The following is a 21,608-nucleotide window of genomic DNA, read 5'->3' as shown; positions in this document are numbered from 1 at the left end:
CTTACTCTAAAGTTATCAGATGTATAGAAATTGGGTACTGGAATATATCATCATTCGGAATGAAATCTTTGAGGAGACCAACTCTACTGTTTAAATCCCCCAAGATCATTATATCACCTAACAAAGCATATCTCGATATTTCTCTTTCCAATGTATCAAAATAATCTATCTTAATATGTACACCTGAATTTTCTGGTGGGATATAGGCACAGCAAAGGTACAAATCATCCTTCAAGGAAAAGAACTGTTTGTCAAGCTTACACCATAAAAAATCAGATACACTAGATTTCAACTTTGTGATTCCCTTTCTTAAAAATAGCGTCAATGATGACACTGTGCTCCTCAGTGCATTTAGCGGTAGGGATGCAAGGAGAGAGGTTTGGGGAATGTTGCTGAGAAAGATGCAAAGAAAGGGTTGAAATGTGAAACTGTAATAAAACCTATTGTTTTTTTAGCAGTGAGCGTCCAGCTTGGTAAACACGCCATCTTGTACATGAAGGCAAAAAACATAATTTTCACATGTCCACAAAACTTGGAATTTGCATAGATGTACATAGATCATCCAAATTGATTTATCTGCAAGATTTTGTATGTTCCTTGCTACAAAATTCTGACCCAATTGAATTATAACAGGAAAACATGCACGCATGATCGGACAGTGTGGACTGTGTATTGGATGCACTACATCTGCCGTGATGATGGATTGCCAGACGACCACACTGCATCAAAGAACTGTAGTTTAAAACGAAAATATAGTTCTAAACAAGTCATTGACAATGACATAGTAATAGGAGTATTAGTCTTGATGGGGCAGGGAAATGTGGTCATTAAGAAGTATCACTGGAGTGTATATGTTGAGATCTATGGGCACATAGGTCTATGTCGTTGTTCCCAATTTGAAACACATGAGGCATGTCTAAGTTATGGTTCTAAATTGGGAAAAAAGATTAGACCTGTAGCTGTATTGGCCAGCCAAGAAATACATATGCGCATAATAAATGAGGTACAAGATGTGACATCTTAAAGGGCCATTATTTGTAACTTTTGACCATTTTTTACCTCGGAAAATTCCATGTTGGAGGCTCATATTTGTTGCAAAATGTTGTTTTACGAAGAAACAAACATGATTAGTAATGTTATAGCCACATAAAACTGCTAATTTTTGTTCAAACGTGTCGCCCTTCCGAGTTCGTTTGTTGACGTCTGGCATGCTCAGCGTGCTGGGGAGAACGCAGATATGGTGACGCCGCGATCACGCGAGTTGTACAAGTTCACGTTTATTGCGGGATCAAAACAACATTGCGTCGTGGATTGCTAGACATCTGGCTACGCAACGTGCTCGGACAATGGACTACGACGTAAGTACCGGGCATAAGTAATGAATATTTATTTTGAAATTGCTGTAAATGGCTCGCGCAGGTGCAGAAGAATGCCTACGTTGCAATCCGCGTGTCAACAGAGTTTGTATTTCTGTCCGGACAAAAATTGAAATTTTCGTTGTAAAATCACATGTTATTTAGTTGTAGGGCACGTAATGTTTCCGAACAATATGCGATTCTTTGTCATTTGACAGGCCATTCAACATGAGCCAGTGATCATTTCAATCAAAACTAACGGAAAAATCGCCAGAAGATACAGCTAATGGAACTTTAAGGTCTAATATCCTATCAAAACTGAAGGGTATAGAACTTGTGGTTACTGGATATGCATATATATGTATAATCAAGGTCAAAGGTCATTGAGGTCATGTGACATTTTGAAAAAAAAAAATGTATTGCTAATAAATCCCTATATGCCAAAAATCAGACCTCTACCTCTATTCGCTTGCCCAGAATTAGATATGTGCATAATAAATGAGGTAAAGCGTGTGTTGTCATAAGGTCTCCCATCCTACTAAATGTAGGACATAGTACTTGTCGGACTTATTTATTGACATAAACGTATATTTTAGGTAAAAAATCAAGTTCACATGACATTTTGTCAAAAAATTTCTATCCTATAGTTATCCCTATATACGAAAAATCAGACATCCAGCTCTATTGGCTTGCTCAGAATTAGATATGCACATAATTAATGAGGTACAGTATGTGGCGTCATAAGGTCTCCCATCATACCAGATATGAAGGGTGTGGCACTTGTGGTTACTGAGTTATGGACAAATATGTATATTTGAGGTCAAAGGTCATTGAGGTCACGTGACATTTTGTCAAAAAAATTGTATTGCTAAGTTATCCCTATATACGAAAAATCAGACATCCAGCTCTATTGGCTTGCTCAGAATTAGATATGCACATAATTAATGAGGTACAGTATGTGGCGTCATAAGGTCTCCCATCATACCAGATATGAAGGGTGTGGCACTTGTGGTTACTGAGTTATGGACAAATATGTATATTTGAGGTCAAAGGTCATTGAGGTCACGTGACATTTTGTCAAAAAATTGTATTGCTAAGTTATCCCTATATACCAAAAATCAGACCTCTAGCTCTATTGGCTCGCTCAAATTAGATATGTGCATAATTAATGAGGTATAATATGTGGCGTCATCCCATCATACCATATATGAAGGGTGTAGCACTTGTGGTTACTGAGTTATGGACAAATACGTATATTTGAGGTCAAAGGTCACCAAGGTCCGAGACATTTTGTCAAAATGTCTGAGATATCTGTGTGAAAGGATGGACGAACGGATGGACGAACGGACACAATAACCCGGACACCATGACCCAATCTATAAGCCCCCTGGACTTCATCCATGGGGACTAAAAACTGTGTCAATGCATCCTTTTTGCACTAGAATACGATGAGAAACTAAATTATATTTTTCTTGGCCTTATACATGGGCGTCTACGGAGAACTGACTTATACATGGGAGTCTATGGAGAACTGCCTTTACATGGGAGTCTATGGAGGACTGCCTTATACATCGGAGTCTATGGAGAACTGCCTTATACATGGGAGTCTATGGAGGTGTAAACTAAAAAGTCCTCCAAGTCTAAACGGCCAAATTTGATCGCATTGTGAAACAAATCGACGTGCATCTGTATGGGGTAGGGTACTATCCTTGTGCAAAGTTTGAAAGAAATTGACCAGGGCATGTCTGCGTGAACGGACGGACGGACGTACGCACGCACGCACGGACAGACGGACATGACCCAATCTATAAGGCCCCCCAGACTTCGTCCGTGGGGACTGACAAACTTTCTTCGTGTCATTGATGGCCTTGGATATTGAATGGACACATTTATTAAAGACGTCACTTTAGCTTGTCATTGACAGTGAAATGATTTTTTGCAGAAACTTGATCGGTCCAGCCAAGTACACATGCTTACTCATAACAGCTGGACTGCGATGATCACAACATTGTTTTGTGATATTCCCATACAAAATTAAAATAATTTTATTAATATGTCGCATTGACTATAAAGTTGCAAATGTTTCCTTGGGTGTTGAAACATGTTAGCATAGTGTAAGTGTTACAAATCAACACACCAAACAGCAATGTTCATGTAAGAACAACCTGCTTGATTTCCATGGACTTTCTGGTCCGCTCATCACACTGTTATGTCTGTTTCCCCTCTAGCTTCCGAAAATTCTTGGTAAATTTACAAATTCAGTCTCAAAAGTTTTGAGTAAATTTCAAAATTGATTGTATTAATTAAATTGTCAGTTATTAACAAATTCCTTTCGATGCCAATACAGCTCATCTCAGAACCGGACATACTTATATACACACAAGATTTGGCAACACCCTGAAACTTAAATAATCTTCAACAGCACTGATTTACATTTACAAATTATTCTATGTGAAGTAATTCTCCAATTGCAGATACTATGACAAGCATAACATTACACGATGGTTCAGAATGTTCATTTACAAAGTTCACTCAAAATGTACTTTGAAAACGATAGTATTTTGACAGCTGTTACCGCGGCTACTTACTATAAAAAGTCTGTTGAAAAAGAGTACTAAGGGACGATTCAGAATTTACTTCCAGGGGGAGGGTGGAGGATTTTCTATTTTCTGGGTGATTTTTTTCCACGGCCCCCCCTAGTAAATTATAGAAAAAATCTATGGCCCCCCCCTCATCTTTCGTTTTTTTTTTTCTTGAACAAAACACCTTATTTCTTGAACAAAACACCTTATCAAAAACATGAATTCACATGTTATTCTGCTCATTCCATTTTAACAATCCAATGTTCATATTAAAATGCAGATAACCCTGTGTAAGTCAAAGTTCACATTTTGTCAGCAGTGCATATTTTTCAAAATTGACAGAGCATTCATATTTCAAATTTTTTTAACAAACTTTAATCTTAAAATAGTCATGATGCGCATGTTTTCAGATGACATGAAACAATACATGTTAATTTGTTTTTTTGCCTTTTCTGCCAGCCGCCACTGAGAAATCTTGATTATACATATCAGAATGAATGGGACACAAAAGTATTAGCTTCAATACACAATGTGTAAGCCTATCCATATTTCTCCTAGCCTCATACACACTGAGATCACTTCTTGGACTACAGCAAATTTCTTGTGTACACAATATTTCAACAATCCGACACCATAGCATTGATGCAGAGCCACATGATCTTCTGGATGCACATACAGGATTATTGGAAAATCAACCCTTTTGTAAATTTTTCACCATATATTTTTGACAGTAATACATAATATTTTTATTTTCAACATTAAAAAACTATTCGCTGAAAAGCAACTTGAAGATGAGACGGCCATAAATTTATTTTCAAAAAAGTTTATAGTAGATGTAAGCACTGTAAAAAGTTATGTAGAACATTTAAAAAATTTAGAAAGGGTAAAATTGATGAGAATGAAACATAGAAAAAGGAGCAGAAAAGAAGAGAGGATAAAAAATACGAGGACTATGACTGGTTAAAGTTGCCCTTGAGTGGGAACCTTCAAAATTTAAACGTAAAAGAATTAGATAAATACCTTGATAAACATAAATTACCAAAACAAAAAAAATTGAAAGCTGAAAAAGTTCAAATTATAACCACACATATACATGCACAACCTTCATTCAATTTAAGAAAACTGTCAGGGAAAGATGTAACAACTTATGTCACAGATGAGTCAGAGTCAGATAGCAGTGACTCTGAATTGGAAATCTCTGTCAATGGAGTCATTGAGAGTGATGATGATGGTGTTGGTTCTGAATATAATAGTGACACAGACACTGAACTGACGAAATCCCAGAGAACCAACGTGACCATTAAGAAGTGGCAGAGTAGCAAGTCGTTTTGTTTTGAATTAAGGTGGAGCTGCATGTTGCCAACACAGTTTTTTTCAAAGCAATATTTCTCATCAAAGATGACAAGGAAACCCCCTCATACCATATATTTTCAAAAAGCAGAGACTCTAAAGTTTAGTATGGTAGCAGTAGTTACTCAAAGGATGAAGTGGGTGTATATTTGGGGTAAAAAACCTCAATTTTGGTATTAATGATAAAAATTAATTTAAGTCAAAAACTAGACAGTATTTTCTGAAATGTAATATTTCACTTGAAAGGAGAGTATATGTAGAATAAAACGACTATTTTATTTGGCATTATCCATCCTCATTTTAAAATTGTAGGGGTTTAAAGACTGACACTCTAATAATTGATTAAAATCATGATCAGCAAAATTAAAATGCCTCTTATTCAAAATGCCCTTTTTAAAAATGTAAAGGCTTTATTGCCAAACAAAACCAATTGATAGTCGTTTTGTTATATAGCATTTAAAAAACATAATGTGAAATTTCAGAAAATTTGACCCAGTCGGAGTGGAGTTATATTCTTCGGAAATTTTGAAATAGGGAGGCAAAGAAGCCAAGAAATCGGGTGATTTGCATACATTTGCACAAATTAACACTTCTTTATCATGCAACTTTACACTGCTTTACAAGCTACAAGGTAAACCCAACCTGATGATGCTGAATATTTGCTGTAATTTTTAGCATTTGTTCAATGTTCATCTCTGTGTATCAGCATTTGTTTGTTATTCTATCACTACATAGAACACCTAATGCTGTATTTAGCAACATACCAGTGTGAACATAAATGACCATTGTTATTGTTGATAAATGAATTCTAGCCTGGACTTGATTCGAGATCTCTTTTCAACAAAAACAACCCCGACTGTTTACTGTATGGTTTGTGTTGACATGCTAAATACTGGACATTTCATGACGCTTCAGGGAGGAGAACAAGATACTGCAGTAAATGCATAAAACAAACCACTGTGAATATTACCAAATTTGGCAGCTAAAGGAGTTTAACGAAACACGTCTAAACACCTGTCACCCAGGTAGCATCTATGGTTCTCTTTTGTAGAGATCAGAAATTCTGGGCAAATATTGAATTGATGATTTTTTTCCTTGGCCCCCCCCCCCCTAAAAGATTGTGGTATTTTTGTCTGGCCCCCCCCCCTAAATTTTCTTGGGAAAAATGGGTGGCCCCCCTGAAAATCCTCCAACCCCCCCCCCCGGAAGTAAATTCTGAATCTTCCCTAAATATCGTTGTTTTTCAGGTCAACAAGTGATTGAATCAAAAACATGTGTCATGAAACAGTAAAACAACAACTGATAAATAAGTAACTTTTCTCAAGAGTAACTTGAAACGCCTCGCCTGAAAGAAAATTTCATCCCGTTTCACAGAAACTGACTGCGTAGTGCGTATTCGAGCGCCACAGCAATGAACGAACGGTCGGGGAATCCCCACGAAAATCGCTCACACTACGTACTCGTCCAAAACATTGATTGTTCACTTTTTAGCTGCATGATTAACTTGCCAAAAATATTTTTATTTTGTAGATAAACAAGATGCTTCGCAAAACCCTTCTGAGTGAAATAGTTCCCGATTATGTTGCGTAAGAGCTTCTGCGCTACCAAAACGATTGAGAAGCGAAGCGTCAGATCCAAAATTGCTGAAGTGCTTTGCCTTGGAATAGTTAGTAATTCAATACACTCAGTGTGACAGTTTTCGGACGACCTCAGTTTTCGGACATTTAGTGACATGCTGTAAGTTACACTCACTTCGCTCCGTATCGATAGCGTTTTACAGGTCATGTGACGTCATATTAAGTCAGGTGACACTGTTGTCCCGTTTTCGATAGTTTTTTTTGGTAGAAGCTATTGAGTTCGCTACGAGCGGCGGTCACAAATTGTCGTCTGACACCGCGTCAGTGATACTGTCAACATATTGCCGTCAGGTCACAGTAACTGAAATTTTGAATAAAGTCCTTATTTAGCATTGAATTTCGAATGTGGGGGAGAATAATGATTTTGAAAATATTCTTTCCATTGTTCGCTACGATTGCATGTAGTTTTAACGAAAACTGCGCAGTTGTTTCTAGAAAAAAGAACATTTAATGAACGTATGAAGTGTACAAGTTTTCGGACAGACAATATTTAGCATAATTGTGTAAACGTAGTAAGTGACTTACCGCGTAAAAACTTGACAGGTAAATAATGTCGTACGATGAAATATACTCGCTATTTGTATTAAATAATGCCTGTGCGATTCTAATACAAACAAAATATGCAATGGAAACAATTATACGGTGGCCCAAAACTACCTGTTCTCCGCATTCAAAGTCTGCGTCGCAATCAAATGTTTTTCTCTCACATATGTCTCTGCATTCAAAGTCTGCGTCGCAATCAAATGTTTTTCTCTCACATATGTCTCTGCATTCAAAGTCTGCGTCGCAATCAATTGTTTTTCTCTCACATATGTCTCCGCATTCAAAGTCTGCGTGGCAATCAAATGTTTTTCTCTCACATAAGCTTATGTCTCCGCATTCAAAGTCTGCGTCGCAATCAATTGTTTTTCTCTCACATATGTCTCCGCATTCAAAGTCTGCGTCGCAATCAAATGTTTTTCTCTCACATATGTCTCCGCATTCAAAGTCTGCGTCGCAATCAAATGTTTTTCTCTCACATATGTCTCCGCATTCAAAGTCTGCGTCGCAATCAAATGTTTTTCTCTCACATATGTCTCCGCATTCAAAGTCTGCGTCGCATTCAATTGTTTTTCTCTCACATATGTCTCCGCATTCAAAGTCTGCGTCGCAATCAAATGTTTTTCTCTCACATAAGCTTATGTCTCCGCATTCAAAGTCTGCGTCGCAATCAAATGTTTTTCTCTCACATATGTCTCCGCATTCAAAGTCTGCGTCGCAATCAAATGTTTTCTCTCACATATGTCTCCGCATTCCAAGTCTGCGTCGCATTCAATTGTTTTTCTCTCACATATGTCTCCGAGGTATGCCTCAGTGTACGTTATTCCGCGAAGCATAATTTCTATCGAACAGCGCTATTGACAACGACGAACATTGTATCAAGTTATTTTCAATAGATTATCGATCGAAAATTTGTTTGGACGGGCCGGGCGCTCGTGTGTTGAGGTCACGTCATAAACATTTCCACAATAACCCATATATTGACTTATACACTTAAATATCAACATTGAAGGTATCCGTTGGTTTCCTGTACTGAAATTAAATCGACGACAATTTTTTTAGTTTTGGTGATACTTTACGTACGTTTCGGCACATTTTGGCGCCATTGTGAACGGGGGGGGGGGGGGACTACACGAGAGTGAGCGAGACAACAATGTATCAATTTCGGACAAAAGGATATCGATCGATAACGTTCACTGCACGATTACAGTGGAGACTCTACGCCCGTTCGCCTCTGTTCTGTGTTATTCTTGCAGTTTACTGGGATTTTCATAGTTAATATTCGCCAAAATTTGGTATAAATTACAACAACCTGACTGGTATTTGGTCTGTATAATTTAAGAGACGCTAACCGATTAAAATGGGTCAATATTAGACCTGATTCTGCATATGCAAACGCTGTAAGATCGCCATTTTATTGAGGGCAAGAGCAAAAATTCAGCGATCGGAAAAATAAAATGCAACTAAAACAAGTTTCGTCGAGAAATTCAAAAAACTAAAACGACAGCAATTTTGTATATATATCAAGGAAACACCGTGCCACTTTTCACTATAATGGTTCAGAATTGAGAAATTTGAACGAGCGATAGTTGTACGGTCTGTTCTGTACATTAAACGCAATTGTTTTCTATGGGAAATCGAGCAGAGTAGACACATCGTAAATGAAAAATACATCTGAAAAAAACCGTTGGTTTAACTTTTTCATTTCGCTGTTATTTTTTTATAATATTTGGTATGACACATATCATGAAGGGTAACTAAAACTCTATGGTTTTATTTTTTTTAGTTTCCCTCTTTTTTTATGAAATGACGAGTTGAAGATCGTTTTGCTGTTGACTGTGTTTTTACTTGATTTTGCATATGTCTCTTATCGCTTACGTATTTTTGGAATTTCCTTGTGAAATTCTTCCCAAAATATTATAATTGTAAGGGCAGCATATACGGGAAATAGGACCTGTTGCTCTTTCATTAATATTTAGATGTGCAGCAAGGAAATACGGCGAAATTTTCAACATGACGCGGGAGGTGAAATTGACTCTCCGAACGCGCACTCCACGTAGTGCACTACGGCCCAAAGGCGCCCCATTTTGTACGGTATATAGCGTCCCGAATTTTTGCCACACATACGTGGAGTGCGCGTTCGGAGAGTCATTTCACCTCCCGCGTCATGTTGAAAATTTCGCCGTATTTCCTTGCTGCACATCTAAATATTAATGAAAGAGCAACAGGTCCTATTTCCCGTATATGCTGCCCTTACAATTATAATATTTTGGGAAGAATTTCACAAGGAAATTCCAAAAATACGTAAGCGATAAGAGACATATGCAAAATCAAGTAAAAACACAGTCAACAGCAAAACGATCTTCAACTCGTCATTTCATAAAAAAAGAGGAAACTAAAAAAAATAAGACCATAGAGTTTTAGTTACCCTTCATGATATGTGTCATACCAAATATTATAAAAAATAACAGCGAAATGAAAAAGTTAAACCAACGGTTTTTTTCAGATGTATTTTTCATTTTACGATGTGTCTACTCTGCTCGATTTCCCATAGAAAACAATTGCGTTTAATGTACAGAACAGACCGTACAACTATCGCTCGTTCAAATTTCTCAATTCTGAACCAATTATAGTGAAAAGTGGCACGGTGTTTCCTTGATATATATACAAAATTGCTGTCGTTTTAGTTTTTTGAATTCTCGACGAAACTTGTTTTAGTTGCATTTTATTTTTCCGATCGCTGAATTTTTGCTCTTGCCCTCAATAAAATGGCGATCTTACAGCGTTTGCATATGCAGAATCAGGGTCTAATATTGACCCATTTTAATCGGTTAGCGTCTCTTAAATTATACAGACCAAATACCAGTCAGGTTGTTGTAATTTATACCAAATTTTGGCGAATATTAACTATGAAAATCCCAGTAAACTGCAAGAATAACACAGAACAGAGGCGAACGGGCGTAGAGTCTCCACTGTAATCGTGCAGTGAACGTTATCGATCGATATCCTTTTGTCCGAAATTGATACATTGTTGTCTCGCTCACTCTCGTGTAGTCCCCCCCCCCCCCGTTCACAATGGCGCCAAACTACGCCGAGGTGCGCCAAAATGTGCCGAAACGTACGTAAAAGTATCACCAAAACTAAAAAATTGTCGTCGATTTAATTTCAGTACAGGAAACCAACGGATACCTTCAATGTTGATATTTAAGTGTATAAGTCAATATATGGGTTATTGTGGAAATGTTTATGACGTGACCTCAACACACGAGCGCCCGGCCCGTCCAAACAAATTTTCGATCGATAATCTATTGAAAATAACTTGATACAATGTTCGTCGTTGTCAATAGCGCTGTTCGATAGAAATTATGCTTCGCGGAATAACGTACACTGAGGCATACCTCGGAGACATATGTGAGAGAAAAACAATTGAATGCGACGCAGACTTGGAATGCGGAGACATATGTGAGAGAAAAACATTTGATTGCGACGCAGACTTTGAATGCGGAGACATATGTGAGAGAAAAACATTTGATTGCGACGCAGACTTTGAATGCGGAGACATAAGCTTATGTGAGAGAAAAACATTTGATTGCAACGCAGACTGAATGCGGAGACATATGTGAGAGAAAAACAATTGAATGCGACGCAGACTTTGAATGCGGAGACATATGTGAGAGAAAAACATTTGATTGCGACGCAGACTTTGAATGCGGAGACATATGTGAGAGAAAAACATTTGATTGCGACGCAGACTTTGAATGCGGAGACATATGTGAGAGAAAAACAATTGATTGCGACGCAGACTTTGAATGCGGAGACGTAAGCTTATGTGAGAGAAAAACATTTGATTGCGACGCAGACTTTGAATGCGGAGACATATGTGAGAGAAAAACAATTGATTGCGACGCAGACTTTGAATGCAGAGACATATGTGAGAGAAAAACATTTGATTGCGACGCAGACTTTGAATGCAGAGACATATGTGAGAAAAACATTTGATTGCGACGCAGACTTTGAATGCGGAGAACAGGTAGTTTTGGGCCACCGTACAATTATAAGTAATACTCACTGAACAAACTTAGCGAAGTTAGCCACACCGTACGATACAAGGTGCCGAAAGCAACACACACAGAGGCAGCCCGTGTCCGATATCTAGCGCTATACACGTCGAAATATAGTTGAGTCGTCCATGGATTAAACATAACTAATTATCATGAAATATTCTTATATACAGTTTACTAAACACATCGAAATTAAAAATTGGGGTTTGAAGTTTCAAATTATCAATACTTAGCTCCTAATCACATTCCAAACACGACGTCCGATTTCTGGGATTGCAGTCCGATTACTACGCCATCGACATGGGGTCAAAACTTTGGCAACTTTGACCCCGAAATATCACTCCCGTCGTATCAACTGAGTTTGAGAATAACCACAATAAAGTTTCGAAAGGTATGGTAATAAGATTTCTTATTGCTGGTCATTTACGAAACGACTTTAGGCGAAATTTACTACCCTGTCCGAATTCTGTCACACTGAGTGTACCGAATTTAGATTACGTCCTAGTGTTTAGTATCATTATACTCAATTTTTTTCTTTGAATTTCTTTTGTATTCCATTTGATTGTGCTAATTTTTGAAGATTGTTCAATGAGTCCGGCTCTGTCTAGTAGGTTATAAATTTTCCTCGGGATCTGAACTTCAGCTTAATATCATTAATTCTACTTTGCATGTGGTCAATTAGGACGCAAAATTCAAAGTGATATTCACTAAATACCTACGTCTTCAAGCACGTATTCGTCTCCAAATCACTTTTTTGAAATTGTTGCCAGTAATTACTGAGCATGCTGAGTGTGCCTCGCCTCGTACGTCTCTTGGGTTGGATAAAGGTCATGACGTCAGACTCGGTCTATAAACTTGTCTGAGCGAAAAAATACTTTACATATGTACCACAGTTTACTTGCATCGAAGCCCGCTCGTACTACCGTAGACTGTCGACAGTCCTCGTGCCTTCTTTTGACCGGAGTCACTTTATTAAGTGCGGTAGCAATCCAACGTAGGCGATCGAGCGCGCGACAGGCGCGAGGTCGAGTGCCGAAGGCACGATACCGGAAGCTACGCGAGACCAAGCAGTACAAGCGACTGGCGAGAGTCTAGTACTAGTACTACCGGTATTTGCACTGCAGTGCAATACCAAAACCAATATGCCATTCCTTTATGTTAATGAGTATTTACCAATTTTGACCCGTAGGCCTAACTATTTTGTTGAAGTTTGAGTCTCAGACTGGCAATCAGTCATTGATGCTGCAGATTGAAAAATGTAATAAAACCTTTAGACATCGAATATTTCTTTTTTTTCCTGCATTTTGTCATCACAGATAATTGTATTAAAGTGTAAAATGTATGATAAAACCAAAATATAACTTCGTTGTAGGCTAATGTGGTTAGTTGATTAAAATTAGTTCAGTGTAGAAAAGAAGGTAGAATAAATTCGGATTGGTGAGTAAAAAAAACGATTCAGTACTTTCGATAGGATTTTCTGACTGGATGTGCGGCGTTAGATGTTCGTTGTCTGCTCGCAAAGTGATTCTTTTTCACCCTGTGGAGTGCGGCGACAAAACGTTGTGGGACGCCACACTATACTGTTCGATTGATAATCTTGTGAGACGAAAGTTGCAATTTGGGAACCACTCACAGACCTTGTTGTTGATAAACTTCCCCCACGTGGTATTAATATGACATAAAACTGGTCCAATAATCATTTTCATTCAAGGTAATACATTACCAGGTCCATGGGGCATTTGAGATGTATAAATTGAGACAATATTCGGAAAGGGCCAATCATGGCGCAAGTTTTAGAGAAGACAATCAACCCGAGGGATATGGGAGGGCTTTATTTTTAAAATATCGTCCAATGATAGTTTGGACTTATTTTATAGACATCTTGAAGGAAAGTCACATGCCAAGTCACAACTTTGAACAAAGCGAGAGTCCGGGGTCGCAGGGGATGTTTGAGTACGATCACCCGGCCTCGACAATCACCCCAGAGACCGGCGTTGGCGTTGATAGATCATACCATGTAAAGTTTTCTCTATCTCGCATTACTTTTTTTGCGGATATTCCACAAATCACACATTTCCAATCGCGTAAATAATAAGCTTATGCTCCATGCACTGAGAATAAACCAAGGGACGGACTACGTCGCATAAGAACATTTTCACGTCCCTTCGTGTGATGATCGACCTTCGTCGCCACTACATCCCGGTGTGAGCCCCGGCCGGACTGGATGTGTTTAATCACGGCAATTTGACAGCATTACTTGAAAAGAAATACACTACATCCCTACTTATTGTAAAACTTTATCTTTCTGACATTATTATCCAAACATCCTTTCACAAACTCCTCACTTTGCGCGATATGCTGGATATGCACATAAATATACGTTTTCCCAGGCCAGGAGATACGGCCGAGCGCGCCTCGGGCTTGCAAAATACATAGGAGTTCGTTGACCTCATTGTACGTCTGGGCGACCGACTGGGCGACGCGCGCGAAATCGAAATATCGTTTAAAAATTGGAAGTTTTGAATAGTTCATGTTGTTTAAAGGTTACAAATTTTTAAAGTTCATGGCTCCTATCATATTCATATCTATTGATCTAAATCTACGCCTCTTTTACGAGCGTATACCGTTTCGGTCAACAGGTTCATGTTTGTCTGCACTGGCGAAACATCGTCGGGGGTGCGACTCCGCGGCTTGTCCGGAGTGTTCGTTTGATGCCGCTAATTCACATTAAATCAAACCCATTCACAATTTTAAAGACGGGACGAGTAAACAAAGGTATGGCTGGAGTAAATTAACATGTTTCGGGACATTATACGCGTAAAGATACTTGAAATTAGCGGTTTTCGTTTGTGCTGAATTTGTTCCGTTAGGTCATAGGGTAAGCGACGGGGGTAACGTATAGCGGTCGGGCGCACTTACAAACAAAAAGTCGGTCGCGAGCCCCCCACCGGAGACGGGATATTATAATTATTAATCGCAAAGACGGAGATAATTTAAGCAAACAAATTAAACCAGGTGAATGTCAAAATAATCCGCAAGAAACATATCAAAATGTACCTCATTAAATGCGATTGTGTTTTTTTATATTTGCCTTTATTATAATTTCTCGCGCGGGGGCACCGTCAATTGTTAGGGTAAGCGAGAGTACACGGGATTTTGCGAGAGATTTTGAAAAATCGCATTTTTCATCAAAATTATGAATTTTTATCAACATATTTCTGTACCACCGTGTTCCTGAAGGAGAAGAGAACGTGTGGCCACAAAACAGGTTCTCTTTACGATCTGTGCTTGGAGAACGGGGTGAAAAAGAGATCCGGGCGTAAATAGGTCAACCTGAATTCTTTTTACTATATAGTAGTAATAATTGAATTTCTCAGTTTTTTATTTCGTTTGTTTATGAAAAGTCATTTTAATGTTTTTAGATGCTTTAAAAATTTCAAAACCCGCTAGAAAGCGACTATTTGGCCAAAATTCAAACGAAAAACACGAAAACCAAGCTCGAATCATGGGCTATTTCTGTATGAATACTCTCAGTCTCTACTCTCGCCGATGCACGATTTTTGCACCGAAATTTTTCACTCATTTTCGTTGGTATGACTTTGAAACTCCAGGAAGCGATTGAGAAGAAAGGGTTACCTTGAATTATTGAGGTTTTTGCTGATAATTTGCCAAATTAAATGAGAAAAAATAGTGACAATGTCACTGGTCGCTCCCATATAGTTATCAAAACAAGCTAAAATTGAGCTAAAAGATTTTTTATCACAAATAGAAACAATTCCCCCCAATAAAATAAAATTATGCAAATTTCACCAGAATTTGATCAAATCTTACTGACGTCACCCGTAAAAACCTCTACACTAAGTTTCAACTCAATCGGACGTGTGGTTTCAGAGTTAAAAAAAAAATTTTGATCAAAAATGAAAAAAATAGCCAAAAAATGCAAATATGCAAATTTCACCACGATTTGCCCAGATTTGGGAAAGGTCACTCCTATGCACTTCCATACCAAGTTTCAAATCAATCAGACTTGTGGTTTCAGAGAAGAAGATTTTTTGACCAAAAATGGGAGAAAATTACAAAAAAATTCATGAAAAATAGCAAGTCCAAGATACTGACCCAAGATGTGCACAATCATTTCAGGTCAGCCCAAAGTACTTACATGCTAATTTTTCATCTAATCTGCTCAGTGGCTATTGAGATTTTCAATAAAATGTAAACTTGTAAACATATATACATATGGCTATGGGAGCTAACAAACGACCCAATGGTCGACAGAGCTCTGCTGTGTTATGTAGAGAGCAACGTTTTGTGACATATGTATTGATGAAGAAGGTTGAGATCTTTGATAGCTCATTTCAGGATGGCCTGACCTAAAATGGCAAAATTAGCTGCAAAAATACAAAATTGATGATTTTATCATAATTATGTATAAAAATGTATACCAAATATCAAAGCTATCACATGAGTAACTTTTGAGAAACAAATATTTTGACCAAAACGGCAAAAACTGACCCAAAAATACAAAATTGAAGATTTCATCAAATTTCACTATATCACACTAAGGAACCCCCAGGAACCTGTATACCAAATATCAAAGGCATCAGACAAGTAGTTTTTGAGAAACACATTTTTTGACCAAAAATGGCAAAAATTGCACCAAAAATACAAAATTGCAGATTTCACCATATATTCAATATATCATATTTAGTTCATCTGTAGGAACCTGTATACCAAATATCAAAGCTGTCAGACGAGCGGTTTTGATGAAATAAAGTTTTGACCAAAAATGACAAAAAAATTCCTTAAAAATACAGATTTACATATTTCATCACAATTTGAACAAATCCAAGTTGGGTTATCCCTAGGGACCTGTATACCAAATATCAAAGCTGTCTGACCAGCAGTTATGAAGAAGGAGATTTTTTACCAAAAACGCCTTTTTTGGCACTTATTTGCATATTTTTGGCAATGACAACTTCATTTGAACAAAATCTCATCTACAGCCCATCATCCATGTACACAACAAATATCAAGATGAAATGTGCAGCGGTTTTGGAGTTTTTGATGTTGACGGACAGACATACAGACATACAGACATTTCCCTAGCCTATAAGAATAGCTTCCATTGCCATATATACATATGGCTATGGGAGCTAAAAACACTACGAGAATTTCCACACCCTTAGCTACACACTGAGTGTTTTCAGAGGCCTTTCGTGTGGTACAACATGTGATCATGGAGGTAGCAGGAGACTGAGGTTTCTTGCACGGTCGCGCCGATGAAATGGGAAGCTGAAATTTTCGCTCGTAATTTTGCAAACGAAATCGTAAATCCACTCAAAACTTCGTATTTTTTTACATAGTTGAAACCCATGAGGAACGTAATTCATTCTCCCCTGCACAGTAAAAAGGAGATCGAAACGACATGCATGTCAGACAAAGACCAAACGCACGCAAGATGTCCATCCACATCAACCAATCTCGTAATTTACACCGACTGAACAAAAACAATTTGATCGAGCATGGACGTTCTAACGTAAATGCATCATTGTCTATCGCATTTTCATGTAAGCCAATACACTCACACGTACGCTCTAAGTATAATGTCAATCCAACACGATACTATTTTCGCTGATAATGAGTGTGCAGCGTGAATGGTATACTGTAGTCGTTAGATAACACTGATCACGTGGTGTGACAAAATAGTTTTACGGAAGTTGTTGACGGAAATGACGTCAACTTAGCCTCTCCAAACCCTATAAGCTTCCTCAGTTACGTAACTTCGTCGCTAAAAATGACTTAAACATAATTGCTGACCCTCCAGCAGGTCGACCTCATTTTTTAAGATTATTACTTCTTTCTGAGCGAAATACACTGTAACCATCAATGTGAAAAAACTCTTTGTTACAATTCAACCATGTTTCTTGCATACATGTTATATCAAACTTTTTGAGAAAACTTGAAAATTCATCAGCATGAACATCTTTACTACTAATACCGTGTACATTCCATGAACAGATGGAAATGCTACTTTGGTTACTAACTTTACACATTTATACCAAACCGTGTGTACATATGCTTGAGAAAAACCACTTGGTTTACACACGTCTATGGGGCGCATAGTCCAAGAGCGGAATAGATCACAGGGGACTGTGATGTGACCGATAGATCGGTAAGACGAGGAGGAGGACCTGTACCACTCTCAATGCAGTCATTCAGATCTCACTCAGTAATCCTCATTCCTTCCACATGTGCGCCACCACTCACCCGCATATGTGCATGATAGTGGCCGGATTATGCACAGTATATCAATCGATTCTTGCGCACTAAAGAGTCCACCGACACTCTAAATCTCTTCGTCCAATGACACTCTATTGGCTCTAGTGTCACCCTTTTTTTTCACAATTTTAATTTTTGCTTATTTTCTGCCTTAAAAATCCCAAAAGTAGTGAACGTTTGCAAAATAATTTGATGCGTAGGAATATTTTCAGAAACATGTTCCGGGAACTATAATATTCGCCATATTGGCCAAACGTGATTTCCGCATTCTCAGTGTCGTGCATGTGTATCTCGGCTTAGTTCTTTACGGTAAGTGCAGCATTTTCGATATTTTTACAGGAATAGATGTCATCCTATTGACGTCGTTTTAGAGAATGGGATCGTTGCGGTATAAAGGTCATCAGTAACATAAAGTATGTGTTGCCATAACCGTTGATTTGCCCTCTGAAGGCTGTTTATGATATACACTTCCCAACTTGGGCGTGTTCCCGGAAGTCTTGACCGTTTTTGCTAATAGTCTTATCTGCTTATATGCCCGACTGTTACAAGTAATATTGTAGAATCAGATATATCTATTTATTGTAATGACATTTATTAACATACAGCCACGAGGAATTTCTTAAGTATTGTGGAAAGGGTCATAAATGTAGCCCTGATATTGGTATATTTTCTAGAAATTAATTAAAGATGAAAATAGCTTGCGCCGTATGATTCTCAATTCTCCGCCTCCCTTCAAGTACTGGTATTAGTTATTTCCAACCGATTACTTGCAAAGTCTCAAAAAGTTTTGCGTCGGATGTATATCAGGGGCAATATTTGTAGATATGAAATGCTATAATTTTTGTTAAAAAGGTCACGACGTGTGGAAGTAAATGAGGTGGGATTAGGTAACAAACCATTACACATCCGTAGTCATCCTGTATTTCCGTGTTTCCATTTTGTCTCTGTTGCGGTCAACATGTAAATATCGATTTTACAATTAAACCCCAAACATTAAAGGGGAGGATAAAGCGAGTTGCTATGATTTCCCTGAGTCAGTGTTGTGTATGGATGTACAAAAGAACCATTCATTCCTAAGGGTGGCAAATATTGCAGCCCTTTATAAAGCCCCAGTCATGACTGTGCTATCCACAGGACACTATGTGGCAATATGCAAGAATCATGTGGACCCCGGACTGATATGGTTTGGTTCCTCTTTTTGCCGGTTCTCAATCAAATAGCCTGTGAGGATTTATTACCTTGTCATTGGTAAATTGTAATTTTGTATTGCAAGCGTGTTGTGTAATTTATCTCTTCAGTGTGCTTTTCACTTTTACGTCTTTTAACTTCTTCACCCCAGGTCTTCTTTATTTGCTGTGCTGCCAGTCTGTTGATGCTGGTATAGTTGACACCAAGTTAGGTAATCACCCTACAACTTAGCTGAGCAGTTTGCTATATGGTCTGGCGTTTACATTAACTAAGAATTTGTGTTATCAGTGTTCTCACCAGAAAAAAAATTTTGTGGGACATTTTGTCCCGCTGACCAAAAAAAGCGGGACAACGGATGATTTTTGTGAGACAATATATAAATATGTTAAAAAAGTCAAACTGCAAATACGAACCTTATTCTATGCATGGAAAAAATAAAGGACTCAACAACTCATTCAACTCAACAACTTTTTTGTAAACATTCGGTGAAAATATCAACTGATATTGAATATCAGTGCCTTTTAATGAAAAGTCTATGGGACTTTCGTTCTTTCCAGTGTGAAAGTCCATTTCAGGGCCCTCTACAATAACAGTAGTTGCTGGAGTGTCCAGTCGTTCAGCTCCCAGTTGATTCCTGTCATGAGTTACTTTTTTTTCGCACACTAAACCCCCTTTCACAACCAGCAGAAGGAATAGGCCAAGTCAGCATTTATTTAGATCAGGAAACATATCCCTATGATGTTTGTAAACAATCATCAACTTTTGACGTGAAATTTTGGTCGCCAGCCAAGGCTACAAATTTTTTCAATTGAATGGAAAAAAGACGCCCATGTTCTCACGTATAAGTTCGCCTGGAATAATATACTTATCACATGCGCAAGCCAAGAATTGATAATTGTTTGCATAATAAGAGAACTTTCCTCCAACTATTCCACATTTAAACCTCGGAACTACTTTAGAATAATATCATCAATCGGCAGTGGGCCAGTTGTCGATCATTTCCAGTCGTAGGTACTAGGTCACGTGGGCGAGGAACGGAGCAAATGCCTGATAACATCACACAACACGTATCTCCCGCGAAGTTTATACATGATTCCAAACATAGCAAAGACCTAAAAATTATCTCAGACAAAGTTGCGTTATTTTTCGAGAACAAAAATTCACTGAATCTCAACGGCACGAACACTATAACGTCGTTCCCGTCAAGACCCTGGTTGCCATGCGGAACTCACAGTATAATGCTACCAGCTTCGAGTTCGTTGTTTTCGAAAAATGTTCATGTAATTCCTTAGGGATATACAAGCTTTACATTCTTGTGTTTTCGTAGTTCGGATTATCGTTGTCGTAGCCTATGAAAATATTTATCGTGCCCATGACGCCTCCAGCTTCCGCGAATTCCGTGGACATGTATCGAATCACAAGTGACTGTGGCTTAAGTACGCCCTCTGACGGGTATTGCCTCCAGATTGCCTCGGTTTCAACCAGGAAGTGTAATTACTCGCGTCAATCATTTACGTCCATGGTGAGAAGTATTGGCTGTATGATACGGCCGGCCGCGCCGTACGGCTGGCATCACGAAAGTTTATAATTTCAAAGGTGCGCCACTATTGGCGCGCACGCCCAAGAAATCCGCGACAAAACAGAAAAATACGCGAGAATGTCGCGGAATCGCAGCCTGGTGAGAACGCTGTGTTATTACGTGAAGACTGATGGGGGAACTACCAAATTCAGGAGGCAGCGTAGACTTGGTTCAAGTCTGTGATTTGTGAATGTTTGAGTGGAGTGAACGCAATGATTTGTATTTTGCTCTCATGTGAAACCCGCGCGTGAGTGGAATGGATGCTATGAGTAGGGTGAACGCTATACAGGAGAGTTTCACCCGGAATCACAGACTTGGCTTTCTTGCAGGGTTTGCGTTGCTATAAATTATTCATGAGGTGACGTTTTTATCAACGTGTTTATATGACATCACTGAGTTTTACATATTCATGATATTGGGAGGAGTTACCTATTGACCCCAAGTGAGACGTGCATAAAACTCACATAAACTCACTCGTATGTCAGTGATTTTCCGCTGCCGGTTGGTGCGCAGACGAACACATTTTTTCCCACAATCTGTGCTCTCCCTGGCCTTCGAAATTGTTAGTAAATTACGAATTTGGTTCAAAATAAATTAGTAAGCACAAATTATGTAATGCTGAGCCCGCCCATTTTCAAAAAGCACTTCTGGTACTCAATAATGATGTTAAGGGTATAGAAATGATGAATGATTTCATTATAGACAAAGGAAAGTGAAAAATTCCTTTTTAGTTTTTTTTGACAATGAACACATATTTTGATACACATTTTCAAAAGATCCAGTAAATAACACAGTACATCATGGGTCATGAGTGCTTGTAACATTGAAATTTCTTCCTTGTTTCAATAAAGTGTGTCATTTTGGTCAACCGGCCCATGAATGTTATTCAATTAATCGATCTTTATTACACAACATAACATTTTCAAGTATATTGTGACACAAATCGTAACTCCCTTTGTGTGTGTAGTCAGTGCTTTATGATAATATATATAAATATAATATATGAAGTGGTCATTAATATTATTAGTGTTTGCACA

General features: G+C 38.2%; 1 protein-coding gene across 2 annotated transcripts in view; it reads left to right on the top strand.

Moving 5' to 3' along the window:
- Positions 1-17,840: 17,840 nt before the first annotated feature.
- The window catches only part of LOC139152181 (rho GDP-dissociation inhibitor 1-like), a 37,821-nt gene continuing 34,053 nt past the window's right edge, over positions 17,841-21,608 (top strand). Inside the window, exon 1 of one of the 2 annotated variants that reach the window (XM_070725300.1) lies at positions 17,841-18,113. The gene's annotated coding sequence lies outside the window, so the exon portion shown is untranslated. Of the gene's footprint in view, positions 18,114-19,148; positions 19,204-21,608 lie in introns of those variants that run through there. The other variant, XM_070725301.1, reaches the window with a different exon arrangement.

Source organism: Ptychodera flava, chromosome 15, assembly GCF_041260155.1.
Source record: "Ptychodera flava strain L36383 chromosome 15, AS_Pfla_20210202, whole genome shotgun sequence".
In the NCBI taxonomy this organism is placed as follows: Eukaryota; Metazoa; Hemichordata; class Enteropneusta; family Ptychoderidae; genus Ptychodera; species Ptychodera flava.
This window is presented reverse-complemented; position numbering and strand designations above follow the sequence as displayed.